This window comes from Pseudophryne corroboree, chromosome 5 (assembly GCF_028390025.1).
Source record: "Pseudophryne corroboree isolate aPseCor3 chromosome 5, aPseCor3.hap2, whole genome shotgun sequence".
NCBI classification, from domain to species: Eukaryota; Metazoa; Chordata; class Amphibia; order Anura; family Myobatrachidae; genus Pseudophryne; species Pseudophryne corroboree.
In genome coordinates, this window is record NC_086448.1 from 595,529,051 (window position 1) to 595,546,760 (window position 17,710).

Consider the following 17,710-nt stretch of genomic DNA (forward strand, 5'->3'; position numbering starts at 1 on the left):
GTTTGTGGGTTCAAGTCCGACCTAGGTTGCTTCTCTTTTAGTCTCATCTACACCTTTGGAAATCCCATTGGAACTTTCAGTCTATTTGGCATGAAGGCAATGATCTTATGCTTCTGACCAAAAATGTAAAATTTCCATAAAAGATAAACCGTTCCCAATTGCTTCAGACCAAAAAGATCAGTGCCTTACTTAGATAGAAAGTTTACTAACATACCTAATTTTAAATGATATTCAGCTCTACAAAAAAATAACATATTAGCTCTAACTGCGGTTTGTGGGTTCAAGTCCCACCTGGGTTGCTTCTCTTTAAGTCTCATCTACACCTTTGGAAATCCCATTGGAACTTTCAGCCTATTTGGCATGAAGGCAATGATCTTATGCTTCTGACCAAAAACGTAAAATTTCCATAAAAGATAAACCGTTCCCAATTGCTTCAGACCAAAAAGATCAGTGCCTTACTTAGATAGAAAGTTTACTAACATACCTCATTTTAAATGATATTCAGCTCTTCAAAAAAATTACATATTAGCTCTAACTGCGGTTTGTGGGTTCAAGTCCCACCTGGGTTGCTTCTCTTTAAGTCTCATCTACACCTTTGGAAATCCCATTGGAACTTTCAGCCTATTTAGCATGAAGGCAATGATCTTATGCTTCTGACCAAAAATGTAAAATGTCCATAAAAGATAAACCGTTCACAATGGATAGAGAATCTTATTGATTTGACAACATGAAACATGCTAGGTCAGATATATTACAATTTCCATCTTCAGGTTACAAATATGTGAAAGACAACATTAAGCTTTAAAAAAATGTACTCACAAAAAGGATTCACATTGTAGCTGTTTGCAGCTAAGGCCTAGTGGCCTAATGGTTAAGGCATCAACCTCCAAAGCTGGGGATTGTGGGCTCAAGTCCCACCTGGGCCACTTCTCCTTAATTCTTATCTATTTCTTTGGAAGTCAGGATGACATTTACTCTCTAAACATTTTCGTACATAGCAATCATTAAGCCAATTTGGCCTAATTGCAAAGGTCCCATGCATATGAGTGAGAAATCTAAGTTAAGCAAAGATCATGATCAATAATAGAGCACTGGCTCTAATAGTAATGTTTTGCTTTAACTATGTCACAACACTGAAAGCTTTTTGAAGCAAAGACTGGAAAGATCAGTGCCTTACTTAGAGAGAAAGTTTATTAACATGCCTCATTTTAAATGATATTCAGCTCTTCAAAAAAATTACATATTAGTTCTAACTGGGGTTTGTGGGTTCAAGTCCGACCTAGGTTGCTTCTCTTTAAGTCTCATCTACACCTTTGGAAATCCCATTGGAACTTTCAGCCAATTTGGCATGAAGGCAATGATCTTATGCTTCTGACCAAAAACGTAAAATTTCCATAAAAGATTAACCGTTCCCAATTGCTTCAGACCAAAAAGATCAGTGCCTTACTTAGATAGAAAGTTTACTAACATACCTCATTTTAAATGATATTCAGCTTTTCAAAAAAATTACATATTAGCTCTAACTGCGGTTTGTGGGTTCAAGTCCCACCTGGGTTGCTTCTCTTTAAGTCTCATCTACACCTTTGGAAATCCCATTGGAACTTTCAGCCTATTTAGCATGAAGGCAATGATCTTATGCTTCTGACCAAAAATGTAAAATGTCCATAAAAGATAAACCGTTCACAATGGATAGAGAATCTTATTGATTTGACAACATGAAACATGCTAGGTCAGATATATTACAATTTCCATCTTCAGGTTACAAATATATGAAAGACAACAATAAACTTTAAAAAAATGTACTCACAAAAACGATTCACATTACAGCTATTTGCAGCTAAGGACCAGTGGCCTAATGGATAAGGCATCAGCCTCCGGAGCTGGGGATTGTGGGTTCAAGTCCCACCTGGGTCGCTTCTCTTTAATTCTCATTAATTTCTTTTGAAGTCAGGATGACATTTACTCTTCGAACATTTTCGTACATAGCAATCATTAAGCCAATTTGGCCTGATTTTAAAGGACCTATGCATATGAGTGAGGAATCCATGATAAGCAAAGATCGTGATCAATAATAGAGCACTGGCTCCAATAGTAATGTTGTGCTTTCACTATGTCACAACACTGAAAGCTTTTTTAAGCAAAGACTGGAAAGATTAGTGCTTATTTAGAGAGAAAGTTTATTAATATGCCTCATTTTAAATGATATTCAGCTCTTCAAAAAAATTAAATATTAGTTCTAACTGGGGTTTGTGGGTTCAAGTCCGACCTAGGTTGCTTCTGTTTAAGTCTCATCTACACCTTTGGAAATCCCATTGGAACTTTCAGCCTATTTAGCATGAAGGCAATGATCTTATGCTTCTGACCAAAAATGTAAAATGTCCATAAAAGATAAACCGTTCACAATGGATAGAGAATCTTATTGATTTGACAACATGAAACATGCTAGGTCAGATATATTACAATTTCCATCTTCAGGTTACAAATATATGAAAGACAACATTAAGCTTTAAAAAAATGTACTCACAAAAAGGATTCACATTGTAGCGGTTTGCAGCTAAGGCCTAGTGGCCTAATGGATAAAGCATCAACCTTCAAAGCTGGGGATTGTGGGCTCAAGTCCCACCTGGGTCACTACTCCTTAATTATCATCTATTTCTTTGGAAGTCAGGATGACGTATACTCTTTAATCATTTTCGTACATAGCAATCATTAAGCCAATTTGGCCTAAATGCAAAGGTCCCATGCATATCGGTGAGGAATCTAAGTTAAGCAAAGATCGTGATCAATAACAGAGCACTGGCTCCAATAGTAATGCTTTGCTTTAACTATGTCACAACACTGAAAGCTTTTTTATAGCAAAGACTGGAAAGATCAGTGCCTTACTTAGAGAGAAAGTTTATTAACATGCCTCATTTTAAATGATATTCAGCTCTTCAAAAAAATTACATATTAGCTCTAACTGCGGTTTGTGGGTTCAAGTCCCACCTGGGTTGCTTCTCTTTAAGTCTCATCTACACCTTTGGAAATCCCATTGGAACTTTCAGCCTATTTGGCATGAAAGCAATGATCTTATGTTTCTGACCAAAAATGTAAAATTTCCATAAAAGATAAACCGTTCACAATGGATAGAGAATCTTATTGATTTGACAACATGAAACATGCTAGGTCAGATATATTACAATTTCCATCTTCAGGTTACAAATATATGAAAGACAACAATAAGCATTAAAAAAAATGTACTCACAAAAACGATTCACATTATAGCTGTTTGCAGCTAAGGCCCAGTGGCCTAATGGATAAAGCATCATCCTCCAGAGCTGTGGATTGTGGGTTCAAGTCCCACCTGGGTCACTTCTCTTTAATTCTCATCAATTTCTTTTGAAGTCAGGACATTTACTCTTCGAACATTTTCGTACATAGCAATCATTAAGCCAATTTGGCCTGATTTCAAAGGACTTATGCATTTGAGTGAGGAATCCATGATAAGCAAAGATCGTGATCAATAATTGAGCACTGGCTCCAATAGTAATGTTGTGCTTTCACTATGTAACAACACTGAAAGCTTTTTTAAGCAAAGACTGGAAAGATTAGTGCTTTTTTAGAGAGAAAGTTTATTAATATGCCTCATTTTAAATGATATTCAGCTCTTCAAAAAAATTGAAAATATTAGTTCTAACTGGGGTTTGTGGGTTCAAGTCCGACCTAGGTTGCTTCTCTTTAAGTCTCATCTAGACCTTTGGAAATCCCATTGGAACTTTAAGCCTATTTGGCATGAAGGCAATGATCTTATGCTTCTGGCCAAAAATGTAAAATTTCCATAAAAGATAAACCGTTCCCAATTGCTTCAGACCAAAAAGATCAGTGCCTTACTTAGATAGAAAGTTTACTAACATACCTCATTTTAAATGATATTCAGCTCTTCAAAAAAATTACATATTAGCTCTAACTGCGGTTTGTGGGTTCAAGTCCCACCTGGGTTGCTTCTCTTTAAGTCTCATCTACACCTTTGGAAATCCCATTGGAACTTTCAGCCTATTTGGCATGAAGGCAATGATCTTATGCTTCTGACCAAAAATGTAAAATTTCCATAAAAGATAAACCGTTCACAATGGATAGAGAATCTTATTGATTTGACAACATGAAACATGCTAGGTCAGATATATTACAATTTCCATCTTCAGGTTACAAATATATAAAAGACAACAATAAGCATTAAAAAAATGTACTCACAAAAACGATTCACATTACAGCTATTTGCAGCTAAGGACCAGTGGCCTAATGGATAAGGCATCAGCCTCCGGAGCTGGGGATTGTGGGTTCAAGTCCCACCTGGGTCGCTTCTCTTTAATTCTCATTAATTTCTTTTGAAGTCAGGATGACATTTACTCTTCGAACATTTTCGTACATAGCAATCATTAAGCCAATTTGGCCTGATTTTAAAGGACCTATGCATATGAGTGAGGAATCCATGATAAGCAAAGATCGTGATCAATAATAGAGCACTGGCTCCAATAGTAATGTTGTGCTTTCACTATGTCACAACACTGAAAGCTTTTTTAAGCAAAGACTGGAAAGATTAGTGCTTATTTAGAGAGAAAGTTTATTAATATGCCTCATTTTAAATGATATTCAGCTCTTCAAAAAAATTAAATATTAGTTCTAACTGGGGTTTGTGGGTTCAAGTCCGACCTAGGTTGCTTCTGTTTAAGTCTCATCTACACCTTTGGAAATCCCATTGGAACTTTCAGCCTATTTAGCATGAAGGCAATGATCTTATGCTTCTGACCAAAAATGTAAAATGTCCATAAAAGATAAACCGTTCACAATGGATAGAGAATCTTATTGATTTGACAACATGAAACATGCTAGGTCAGATATATTACAATTTCCATCTTCAGGTTACAAATATATGAAAGACAACATTAAGCTTTAAAAAAATGTACTCACAAAAAGGATTCACATTGTAGCGGTTTGCAGCTAAGGCCTAGTGGCCTAATGGATAAAGCATCAACCTTCAAAGCTGGGGATTGTGGGCTCAAGTCCCACCTGGGTCACTACTCCTTAATTATCATCTATTTCTTTGGAAGTCAGGATGACGTATACTCTTTAATCATTTTCGTACATAGCAATCATTAAGCCAATTTGGCCTAAATGCAAAGGTCCCATGCATATCGGTGAGGAATCTAAGTTAAGCAAAGATCGTGATCAATAACAGAGCACTGGCTCCAATAGTAATGCTTTGCTTTAACTATGTCACAACACTGAAAGCTTTTTTATAGCAAAGACTGGAAAGATCAGTGCCTTACTTAGAGAGAAAGTTTATTAACATGCCTCATTTTAAATGATATTCAGCTCTTCAAAAAAATTACATATTAGCTCTAACTGCGGTTTGTGGGTTCAAGTCCCACCTGGGTTGCTTCTCTTTAAGTCTCATCTACACCTTTGGAAATCCCATTGGAACTTTCAGCCTATTTGGCATGAAAGCAATGATCTTATGTTTCTGACCAAAAATGTAAAATTTCCATAAAAGATAAACCGTTCACAATGGATAGAGAATCTTATTGATTTGACAACATGAAACATGCTAGGTCAGATATATTACAATTTCCATCTTCAGGTTACAAATATATGAAAGACAACAATAAGCATTAAAAAAAATGTACTCACAAAAACGATTCACATTATAGCTGTTTGCAGCTAAGGCCCAGTGGCCTAATGGATAAAGCATCATCCTCCAGAGCTGTGGATTGTGGGTTCAAGTCCCACCTGGGTCACTTCTCTTTAATTCTCATCAATTTCTTTTGAAGTCAGGACATTTACTCTTCGAACATTTTCGTACATAGCAATCATTAAGCCAATTTGGCCTGATTTCAAAGGACTTATGCATTTGAGTGAGGAATCCATGATAAGCAAAGATCGTGATCAATAATTGAGCACTGGCTCCAATAGTAATGTTGTGCTTTCACTATGTAACAACACTGAAAGCTTTTTTAAGCAAAGACTGGAAAGATTAGTGCTTTTTTAGAGAGAAAGTTTATTAATATGCCTCATTTTAAATGATATTCAGCTCTTCAAAAAAATTGAAAATATTAGTTCTAACTGGGGTTTGTGGGTTCAAGTCCGACCTAGGTTGCTTCTCTTTAAGTCTCATCTAGACCTTTGGAAATCCCATTGGAACTTTAAGCCTATTTGGCATGAAGGCAATGATCTTATGCTTCTGGCCAAAAATGTAAAATTTCCATAAAAGATAAACCGTTCCCAATTGCTTCAGACCAAAAAGATCAGTGCCTTACTTAGATAGAAAGTTTACTAACATACCTCATTTTAAATGATATTCAGCTCTTCAAAAAAATTACATATTAGCTCTAACTGCGGTTTGTGGGTTCAAGTCCCACCTGGGTTGCTTCTCTTTAAGTCTCATCTACACCTTTGGAAATCCCATTGGAACTTTCAGCCTATTTGGCATGAAGGCAATGATCTTATGCTTCTGAACAAAAATGTAAAATTTCCATAAAAGATAAACCGTTCACAATGGATAGAGAATCTTATTGATTTGACAACATGAAACATGCTAGGTCAGATATATTACAATTTCCATCTTCAGGTTACAAATATATAAAAGACAACAATAAGCATTAAAAAAATGTACTCACAAAAACGATTCACATTACAGCTGTTTGCGGCTAAGGCCCAGTGGCCTAATGGATAAGGCATCAGCCTCCAGAGCTGTGGATTGTGGGTTCAAGTCCCACCTGGGTCACTTCTCTTTAATTCTCATCAATTTCTTTTGAAGTCAGGATGACATTTACTCTTCGAACATTTTCGTACATAGCAATCATTAAGCCAATTTTGCCTGATTTCAAAGGACCTATGCATATGAGTGAGGAATCCATGATAAGCAAAGATCATGATCAATAATAGAGCACTGGCTCCAATAGTAATGTTGTGCTTTTACTATGTCACAACACTGAAAGCTTTTTTAAGCAAAGACTGGAAAGATTAGTGCTTATTTAGAGAGAAAGTTTATTAATATGCCTCATTTTAAATGATATTCAGCTCTTCAAAAAAATTACATATTAGTTCTAACTGGGGTTTGTGGGTTCAAGTCCGACCTAGGTTGCTTCTCTTTTAGTCTCATCTACACCTTTGGAAATCCCATTGGAACTTTCAGTCTATTTGGCATGAAGGCAATGATCTTATGCTTCTGACCAAAAATGTAAAATTTCCATAAAAGATAAACCGTTCCCAATTGCTTCAGACCAAAAAGATCAGTGCCTTACTTAGATAGAAAGTTTACTAACATACCTAATTTTAAATGATATTCAGCTCTACAAAAAAATAACATATTAGCTCTAACTGCGGTTTGTGGGTTCAAGTCCCACCTGGGTTGCTTCTCTTTAAGTCTCATCTACACCTTTGGAAATCCCATTGGAACTTTCAGCCTATTTGGCATGAAGGCAATGATCTTATGCTTCTGACCAAAAATGTAAAATGTCCATAAAAGATAAACCGTTCACAATGGATAGAGAATCTTATTGATTTGACAACATGAAACATGCTAGGTCAGATATATTACAATTTCCATCTTCAGGTTACAAATATATGAAAGACAACATTAAGCTTTAAAAAAATGTACTCACAAAAAGGATTCACATTGTAGCTGTTTGCAGCTAAGGCCTAGTGGCCTAATGGATAAGGCATCAACCTCCAAAGCTGGGGATTATGGGCTCAAATCCCACCTGGGTCACTTCTCCTTAATTCTCATCTATTTCTTTGGAAGTCAGGATGACGTTTACTCTTTGATCATTTTCGTACATAGCAATCATTAAGCCAATTTGGCCTAATTGCAAAGGTCCCATGCATACGAGTGAGGAATCTAAGGATCAATAATAGAGCACTGGCTCAAATAGTAATGTTTTGCTTTAACTATTTCACAACACTGAAAGCTTTTTTAAGCAAAGACTGGAAAGATCAGTGCCTTACTTAGAGAGAAAGTTTATTAACATGCCTCATTTTAAATGATATTCAGCTCTTCAAAAAAATTACATATTAGTTCTAACTGGGGTTTGTGGGTTCAAGTCCGACCTAGGTTGCTTCTCTTTTAGTCTCATCTACACCTTTGGAAATCCCATTGGAACTTTCAGTCTATTTGGCATGAAGGCAATGATCTTATGCTTCTGACCAAAAATGTAAAATTTCCATAAAAGATAAACCGTTCCCAATTGCTTCAGACCAAAAAGATCAGTGCCTTACTTAGATAGAAAGTTTACTAACATACCTAATTTTAAATGATATTCAGCTCTACAAAAAAATAACATATTAGCTCTAACTGCGGTTTGTGGGTTCAAGTCCCACCTGGGTTGCTTCTCTTTAAGTCTCATCTACACCTTTGGAAATCCCATTGGAACTTTCAGCCTATTTGGCATGAAGGCAATGATCTTATGCTTCTGACCAAAAACGTAAAATTTCCATAAAAGATAAACCGTTCCCAATTGCTTCAGACCAAAAAGATCAGTGCCTTACTTAGATAGAAAGTTTACTAACATACCTCATTTTAAATGATATTCAGCTCTTCAAAAAAATTACATATTAGCTCTAACTGCGGTTTGTGGGTTCAAGTCCCACCTGGGTTGCTTCTCTTTAAGTCTCATCTACACCTTTGGAAATCCCATTGGAACTTTCAGCCTATTTAGCATGAAGGCAATGATCTTATGCTTCTGACCAAAAATGTAAAATGTCCATAAAAGATAAACCGTTCACAATGGATAGAGAATCTTATTGATTTGACAACATGAAACATGCTAGGTCAGATATATTACAATTTCCATCTTCAGGTTACAAATATGTGAAAGACAACATTAAGCTTTAAAAAAATGTACTCACAAAAAGGATTCACATTGTAGCTGTTTGCAGCTAAGGCCTAGTGGCCTAATGGTTAAGGCATCAACCTCCAAAGCTGGGGATTGTGGGCTCAAGTCCCACCTGGGCCACTTCTCCTTAATTCTTATCTATTTCTTTGGAAGTCAGGATGACATTTACTCTCTAAACATTTTCGTACATAGCAATCATTAAGCCAATTTGGCCTAATTGCAAAGGTCCCATGCATATGAGTGAGAAATCTAAGTTAAGCAAAGATCATGATCAATAATAGAGCACTGGCTCTAATAGTAATGTTTTGCTTTAACTATGTCACAACACTGAAAGCTTTTTGAAGCAAAGACTGGAAAGATCAGTGCCTTACTTAGAGAGAAAGTTTATTAACATGCCTCATTTTAAATGATATTCAGCTCTTCAAAAAAATTACATATTAGTTCTAACTGGGGTTTGTGGGTTCAAGTCCGACCTAGGTTGCTTCTCTTTAAGTCTCATCTACACCTTTGGAAATCCCATTGGAACTTTCAGCCAATTTGGCATGAAGGCAATGATCTTATGCTTCTGACCAAAAACGTAAAATTTCCATAAAAGATTAACCGTTCCCAATTGCTTCAGACCAAAAAGATCAGTGCCTTACTTAGATAGAAAGTTTACTAACATACCTCATTTTAAATGATATTCAGCTTTTCAAAAAAATTACATATTAGCTCTAACTGCGGTTTGTGGGTTCAAGTCCCACCTGGGTTGCTTCTCTTTAAGTCTCATCTACACCTTTGGAAATCCCATTGGAACTTTCAGCCTATTTAGCATGAAGGCAATGATCTTATGCTTCTGACCAAAAATGTAAAATGTCCATAAAAGATAAACCGTTCACAATGGATAGAGAATCTTATTGATTTGACAACATGAAACATGCTAGGTCAGATATATTACAATTTCCATCTTCAGGTTACAAATATATGAAAGACAACAATAAACTTTAAAAAAATGTACTCACAAAAACGATTCACATTACAGCTATTTGCAGCTAAGGACCAGTGGCCTAATGGATAAGGCATCAGCCTCCGGAGCTGGGGATTGTGGGTTCAAGTCCCACCTGGGTCGCTTCTCTTTAATTCTCATTAATTTCTTTTGAAGTCAGGATGACATTTACTCTTCGAACATTTTCGTACATAGCAATCATTAAGCCAATTTGGCCTGATTTTAAAGGACCTATGCATATGAGTGAGGAATCCATGATAAGCAAAGATCGTGATCAATAATAGAGCACTGGCTCCAATAGTAATGTTGTGCTTTCACTATGTCACAACACTGAAAGCTTTTTTAAGCAAAGACTGGAAAGATTAGTGCTTATTTAGAGAGAAAGTTTATTAATATGCCTCATTTTAAATGATATTCAGCTCTTCAAAAAAATTAAATATTAGTTCTAACTGGGGTTTGTGGGTTCAAGTCCGACCTAGGTTGCTTCTGTTTAAGTCTCATCTACACCTTTGGAAATCCCATTGGAACTTTCAGCCTATTTAGCATGAAGGCAATGATCTTATGCTTCTGACCAAAAATGTAAAATGTCCATAAAAGATAAACCGTTCACAATGGATAGAGAATCTTATTGATTTGACAACATGAAACATGCTAGGTCAGATATATTACAATTTCCATCTTCAGGTTACAAATATATGAAAGACAACATTAAGCTTTAAAAAAATGTACTCACAAAAAGGATTCACATTGTAGCGGTTTGCAGCTAAGGCCTAGTGGCCTAATGGATAAAGCATCAACCTTCAAAGCTGGGGATTGTGGGCTCAAGTCCCACCTGGGTCACTACTCCTTAATTATCATCTATTTCTTTGGAAGTCAGGATGACGTATACTCTTTAATCATTTTCGTACATAGCAATCATTAAGCCAATTTGGCCTAAATGCAAAGGTCCCATGCATATCGGTGAGGAATCTAAGTTAAGCAAAGATCGTGATCAATAACAGAGCACTGGCTCCAATAGTAATGCTTTGCTTTAACTATGTCACAACACTGAAAGCTTTTTTATAGCAAAGACTGGAAAGATCAGTGCCTTACTTAGAGAGAAAGTTTATTAACATGCCTCATTTTAAATGATATTCAGCTCTTCAAAAAAATTACATATTAGCTCTAACTGCGGTTTGTGGGTTCAAGTCCCACCTGGGTTGCTTCTCTTTAAGTCTCATCTACACCTTTGGAAATCCCATTGGAACTTTCAGCCTATTTGGCATGAAAGCAATGATCTTATGTTTCTGACCAAAAATGTAAAATTTCCATAAAAGATAAACCGTTCACAATGGATAGAGAATCTTATTGATTTGACAACATGAAACATGCTAGGTCAGATATATTACAATTTCCATCTTCAGGTTACAAATATATGAAAGACAACAATAAGCATTAAAAAAAATGTACTCACAAAAACGATTCACATTATAGCTGTTTGCAGCTAAGGCCCAGTGGCCTAATGGATAAAGCATCATCCTCCAGAGCTGTGGATTGTGGGTTCAAGTCCCACCTGGGTCACTTCTCTTTAATTCTCATCAATTTCTTTTGAAGTCAGGACATTTACTCTTCGAACATTTTCGTACATAGCAATCATTAAGCCAATTTGGCCTGATTTCAAAGGACTTATGCATTTGAGTGAGGAATCCATGATAAGCAAAGATCGTGATCAATAATTGAGCACTGGCTCCAATAGTAATGTTGTGCTTTCACTATGTAACAACACTGAAAGCTTTTTTAAGCAAAGACTGGAAAGATTAGTGCTTTTTTAGAGAGAAAGTTTATTAATATGCCTCATTTTAAATGATATTCAGCTCTTCAAAAAAATTGAAAATATTAGTTCTAACTGGGGTTTGTGGGTTCAAGTCCGACCTAGGTTGCTTCTCTTTAAGTCTCATCTAGACCTTTGGAAATCCCATTGGAACTTTAAGCCTATTTGGCATGAAGGCAATGATCTTATGCTTCTGGCCAAAAATGTAAAATTTCCATAAAAGATAAACCGTTCCCAATTGCTTCAGACCAAAAAGATCAGTGCCTTACTTAGATAGAAAGTTTACTAACATACCTCATTTTAAATGATATTCAGCTCTTCAAAAAAATTACATATTAGCTCTAACTGCGGTTTGTGGGTTCAAGTCCCACCTGGGTTGCTTCTCTTTAAGTCTCATCTACACCTTTGGAAATCCCATTGGAACTTTCAGCCTATTTGGCATGAAGGCAATGATCTTATGCTTCTGACCAAAAATGTAAAATTTCCATAAAAGATAAACCGTTCACAATGGATAGAGAATCTTATTGATTTGACAACATGAAACATGCTAGGTCAGATATATTACAATTTCCATCTTCAGGTTACAAATATATAAAAGACAACAATAAGCATTAAAAAAATGTACTCACAAAAACGATTCACATTACAGCTGTTTGCGGCTAAGGCCCAGTGGCCTAATGGATAAGGCATCAGCCTCCAGAGCTGTGGATTGTGGGTTCAAGTCCCACCTGGGTCACTTCTCTTTAATTCTCATCAATTTCTTTTGAAGTCAGGATGACATTTACTCTTCGAACATTTTCGTACATAGCAATCATTAAGCCAATTTTGCCTGATTTCAAAGGACCTATGCATATGAGTGAGGAATCCATGATAAGCAAAGATCATGATCAATAATAGAGCACTGGCTCCAATAGTAATGTTGTGCTTTTACTATGTCACAACACTGAAAGCTTTTTTAAGCAAAGACTGGAAAGATTAGTGCTTATTTAGAGAGAAAGTTTATTAATATGCCTCATTTTAAATGATATTCAGCTCTTCAAAAAAATTACATATTAGTTCTAACTGGGGTTTGTGGGTTCAAGTCCGACCTAGGTTGCTTCTCTTTTAGTCTCATCTACACCTTTGGAAATCCCATTGGAACTTTCAGTCTATTTGGCATGAAGGCAATGATCTTATGCTTCTGACCAAAAATGTAAAATTTCCATAAAAGATAAACCGTTCCCAATTGCTTCAGACCAAAAAGATCAGTGCCTTACTTAGATAGAAAGTTTACTAACATACCTAATTTTAAATGATATTCAGCTCTACAAAAAAATAACATATTAGCTCTAACTACGGTTTGTGGGTTCAAGTCCCACCTGGGTTGCTTCTCTTTAAGTCTCATCTACACCTTTGGAAATCCCATTGGAACTTTCAGCCTATTTGGCATGAAGCCAATGATCTTATGCTTCTGACCAAAAATGTAAAATGTCCATAAAAGATAAACCGTTCACAATGGATAGAGAATCTTATTGATTTGACAACATGAAACATGCTAGGTCAGATATATTACAATTTCCATCTTCAGGTTACAAATATATGAAAGACAACATTAAGCTTTAAAAAAATGTACTCACAAAAAACGATTCACATTACAGCTGTTTGCGGCTAAGGCCCAGTGGCCTAATGGATAAGGCATCAGCCTCCAGAGCTGTGGATTGTGGGCTCAAGTCCCACCTGGGTCACTTCTCTTTAATTCTCATCAATTTCTTTTGAAGTCAGGATGACATTTACTCTTCGAACATTTTCGTACATAGCAATCATTAAGCCAATTTTGCCTGATTTCAAAGGACCTATGCATATGAGTGAGGAATCCATGATAAGCAAAGATCATGATCAATAATAGAGCACTGGCTCCAATAGTAATGTTGTGCTTTTACTATGTCACAACACTGAAAGCTTTTTTAAGCAAAGACTGGAAAGATTAGTGCTTATTTAGAGAGAAAGTTTATTAATATGCCTCATTTTAAATGATATTCAGCTCTTCAAAAAAATTACATATTAGTTCTAACTGGGGTTTGTGGGTTCAAGTCCGACCTAGGTTGCTTCTCTTTTAGTCTCATCTACACCTTTGGAAATCCCATTGGAACTTTCAGTCTATTTGGCATGAAGGCAATGATCTTATGCTTCTGACCAAAAATGTAAAATTTCCATAAAAGATAAACCGTTCCCAATTGCTTCAGACCAAAAAGATCAGTGCCTTACTTAGATAGAAAGTTTACTAACATACCTAATTTTAAATGATATTCAGCTCTACAAAAAAATAACATATTAGCTCTAACTGCGGTTTGTGGGTTCAAGTCCCACCTGGGTTGCTTCTCTTTAAGTCTCATCTACACCTTTGGAAATCCCATTGGAACTTTCAGCCTATTTGGCATGAAGCCAATGATCTTATGCTTCTGACCAAAAATGTAAAATGTCCATAAAAGATAAACCGTTCACAATGGATAGAGAATCTTATTGATTTGACAACATGAAACATGCTAGGTCAGATATATTACAATTTCCATCTTCAGGTTACAAATATATGAAAGACAACATTAAGCTTTAAAAAAATGTACTCACAAAAAGGATTCACATTGTAGCTGTTTGCAGCTAAGGCCTAGTGGCCTAATGGATAAGGCATCAACCTCCAAAGCTGGCGATTGTGGGCTCAAGTCCCACCTGGGTCACTTCTCCTTAATTCTCATCTATTTCTTTGGAAGTCAGGATGACATTTACTCTTTAAACATTTTCGTACATAGCAATCATTAAGCCAATTTGGCCTAATTGCAAAGGTCCCATGCATATGAGTGAGAAATCTAAGTTAAGCAAAGATCATGATCAATAATAGAGCACTGGCTCTAATAGTAATGTTTTGCTTTAACTATGTCACAACACTGAAAGCTTTTTGAAGCAAAGACTGGAAAGATCAGTGCCTTACTTAGAGAGAAAGTTTATTAACATGCCTCATTTTAAATGATATTCAGCTCTTCAAAAAAATTACATATTAGTTCTAACTGGGGTTTGTGGGTTCAAGTCCGACCTAGGTTGCTTCTCTTTAAGTCTCATCTACACCTTTGGAAATCCCATTGGAACTTTCAGCCAATTTGGCATGAAGGCAATGATCTTATGCTTCTGACCAAAAATGTAAAATTTCCATAAAAGATAAACCGTTCCCAATTGCTTCAGACCAAAAAGATCAGTGCCTTACTTAGATAGAAAGTTTACTAACATGCTTCATTTTAAATGATATTCAGCTCTTCAAAAAATTACACATTAATTCTAACTGGGGTTTGTGGGTTCAAGTCTCACCTGGGTTGCTTCTCTTTAAGTCTCATCTACACCTTTGGAAATCCCATTGGAACTGTCAGCCTTTTTGGCATGAAGGCAATGATCTTATGCTTCTGACCAAAAATGTAAAATGTCCATAAAAGATAAACCGTTCACAATGGATAGAGAATCTTAATGATTTGACAACATGAAACATGCTAGGTCAGATATATTACAATTTCCATCTTCAGGTTACAAATATATGAAAGACAACAATAAGCTTTAAAAAAAATGTACTCACAAAAAGGATTCACATTATAGCTGTTTGCAGTTAAGGCCTAGTGGCCTAATGGATAAGGCATCAGCCTCCAGAGCTGAGGATAGTGGGTTCAAGTCCCACCTGTGTCACTTCTCATTTATTTCTTTGGAAGTCAGGATGACATTTATATTTTGATCATTTTCGTACATAGCAATCATTAAGCCAATTTGGCCTGATTGCAAAGGAACTATGCATATGAGTGAGGAATCCATGATAAGCAAAGTTCGTGATCAATAATAGATCACTGGCTCCAATAGTAATGTTGTGCTTTCACAATGTCACAACACTGAAAGCATTTTTTAAGCAAAGACTGGAAAGATTAGTACTTACTTAGAGAGAAAGTTTATTAACATGCCTCATCTTAAATGATATTCAGCTCTTCAAAAAAATTACATATTAGTTCTAACTAGGGTTTGTGGGTTCAAGTCCAACCTTTGTTGCTTCTCTTTAAATCTCATCTACACCTTTGGAAATCCCATTGGAACTTTCAGCCTATTTGGCATAAAGGCAATGATCTTATGCTTCTGACCAAAAATGTAAAATGTCCATAAAAGATAAACCGTTCACAATGGATAGAGAATCTTATTGATTTGACAACATGAAACATGCTAGGTCAGATATATTACAATTTCCATCTTCAGGTTACAAATATAAGAAATACAACAATAAGCTTTAAAAAATGCACTCACAAAAAGGATTCACATTAGAGCTGTTTGCAACTAAGGCCCAGTGCCCTAATGGATAAGGCATCATCCTCTGGAGCTGGGGATTGTGGGTTTAAGTCCCACCTGTGTCGCTTCTCTTTAATTCTCATTTATTTCTTTGGAAGTCAGGATGACGTTTACTTTTTGATAATTTTCGTACATAGCAATCATTAAGCCAATTTGGCCTGAATGCAAAGGTCCTATTCCTATGAGTGAGGAGTCCAAGTTAAGCAAAGATCGTGATCAATAATAGAGCACTGGCTCCAATAGTAATGTTTTGCTTTAACTATGTCACAACACTGAAAGCTATTTTAAGCAAAGACTGGAAAGATCAGTGCTTACTTAGAGAGAAAGTTTATTAACATGCCTCATTTTAAATGAATTTTAAAGCTCCACAAAAAAATTACATATTAGTTCTAACTGGGGTTTGTGGGTTCAAGTCCGACCTAGGTTGCTTCTCTTTAAGTCTCATCTACACCTTTGGAAATCCCATTGGAACTTTCAGCCTATTTGGAATGAAGGCAATGATCGCACGCTTCTGGACAAAAATGTTAAATTTCCATAAAAGATAAACCGTTCCCATTTGCTTCTGACCAAAAAGATCAGTGCCTTACTTAGAAAGAAAGTTACTAACATACCTCATTTTAAATGATATTCAGCTCTTCAAAAAAATTACATATTAGCTCTAACTGCGGTTTGTGGGTTCAAGTCCCACCTGGGTTGCTTCTCTTTAAGTCTCATCGACATCTTTGGAAATCCCAATGGAACTTTCAGCCTATTTGGCATGAAAGCAATGATCTTATGCTTCTGACCAAAAATGTAAAATGTCCATAAAAGATAAACCGTTCACAATGGATAGAGACTCTTATTGATTTGACAACATAAAACATGCTAGGTCAGATATAGTACAATTTCCATCTTCAGGTTACAAATATATGAAAGATAACAATAAGCTTTAAAAAAAATGTACTCACAAAAAGGATTCACATTATAGCTGTTTGCAGCTAAGACCCAGTGGCCTAATGGACAAGGTATCAGCCTCTGGAACTGGGGATTGTAGGTTGAAGTCTCACATGGGTCAATTTTCTTTAATTCTCATCTATTTCTTTGGAAGTCAGGTTGACGTTTACTCTTTGAATATTTTCGTACATAGCAATCATTAAGCCAATTTGGCATGATTGCAAAGGTCCTATGTATATGAGTGAGGAAAAAATTACATATTAGCTCTAACTGCGGTTTGTGGGTTCAAGTCCCACCTGGGTTGCTTCTCTTTAAGTCTCATCTACACCTTTGGAAATCCCATTGGAACTTTCAGCCTATTTGGCATGAAGGCAATGATCTTATGCTTCTGACCAAAAATGTAAAATGTCCATAAAAGATAAACCGTTCACAATGGATAGAGAATCTTATTGGTTTGACAACATGAAACATGCTCGGTCAGATATATTATAATTTCCTTTTTCAGGTTACAAATATATGAAAGACAACAATAAGCATTAAAAAAATGTACTCACAAAAAGGATTCACATTACAGCTGCTGAAAGCTGAGGCCCAGTGACCTTAAAGATAAGACATTTTTCTCCGGAGCTGGGTATTGTGGGTACAATTTCCACCGGGGTAGCTTCTCTTTAATTCTCATCTATTTCTTTTGAACTCCGGCTGACGTTTACTCATTTATCATTTTTGTACATAGCAATCATTAAGCCAATTTGGCCTGATTGCAAAGGTCCT

General features: G+C 36.1%; 8 non-coding genes across 8 annotated transcripts; all 8 read left to right on the top strand.

The window, feature by feature from the left end:
* The first annotated feature begins 853 nt into the window (after nt 1-853).
* On the top strand, nt 854-926 carry TRNAW-CCA (transfer RNA tryptophan (anticodon CCA)). The gene has a single exon. It is a non-coding gene; the product is annotated as a tRNA-Trp (tRNA).
* A 915-nt stretch (nt 927-1,841) lies between these two features.
* On the top strand, nt 1,842-1,914 carry TRNAR-CCG (transfer RNA arginine (anticodon CCG)). The gene has a single exon. It is a non-coding gene; the product is annotated as a tRNA-Arg (tRNA).
* A 2,350-nt stretch (nt 1,915-4,264) lies between these two features.
* Nucleotides 4,265-4,337, top strand: TRNAR-CCG (transfer RNA arginine (anticodon CCG)). Its single transcript has one exon. It is a non-coding gene; the product is annotated as a tRNA-Arg (tRNA).
* A 2,350-nt stretch (nt 4,338-6,687) lies between these two features.
* TRNAW-CCA (transfer RNA tryptophan (anticodon CCA)) lies at nt 6,688-6,760 on the top strand. Its single transcript has one exon. It is a non-coding gene; the product is annotated as a tRNA-Trp (tRNA).
* A 2,157-nt stretch (nt 6,761-8,917) lies between these two features.
* Nucleotides 8,918-8,990, top strand: TRNAW-CCA (transfer RNA tryptophan (anticodon CCA)). Its single transcript has one exon. It is a non-coding gene; the product is annotated as a tRNA-Trp (tRNA).
* A 915-nt stretch (nt 8,991-9,905) lies between these two features.
* Nucleotides 9,906-9,978, top strand: TRNAR-CCG (transfer RNA arginine (anticodon CCG)). The gene has a single exon. It is a non-coding gene; the product is annotated as a tRNA-Arg (tRNA).
* A 2,350-nt stretch (nt 9,979-12,328) lies between these two features.
* On the top strand, nt 12,329-12,401 carry TRNAW-CCA (transfer RNA tryptophan (anticodon CCA)). The gene has a single exon. It is a non-coding gene; the product is annotated as a tRNA-Trp (tRNA).
* Nucleotides 12,402-15,291: 2,890 nt separating this feature from the next.
* Nucleotides 15,292-15,364, top strand: TRNAW-CCA (transfer RNA tryptophan (anticodon CCA)). The gene has a single exon. It is a non-coding gene; the product is annotated as a tRNA-Trp (tRNA).
* The last annotated feature ends 2,346 nt before the right edge of the window (nt 15,365-17,710 follow it).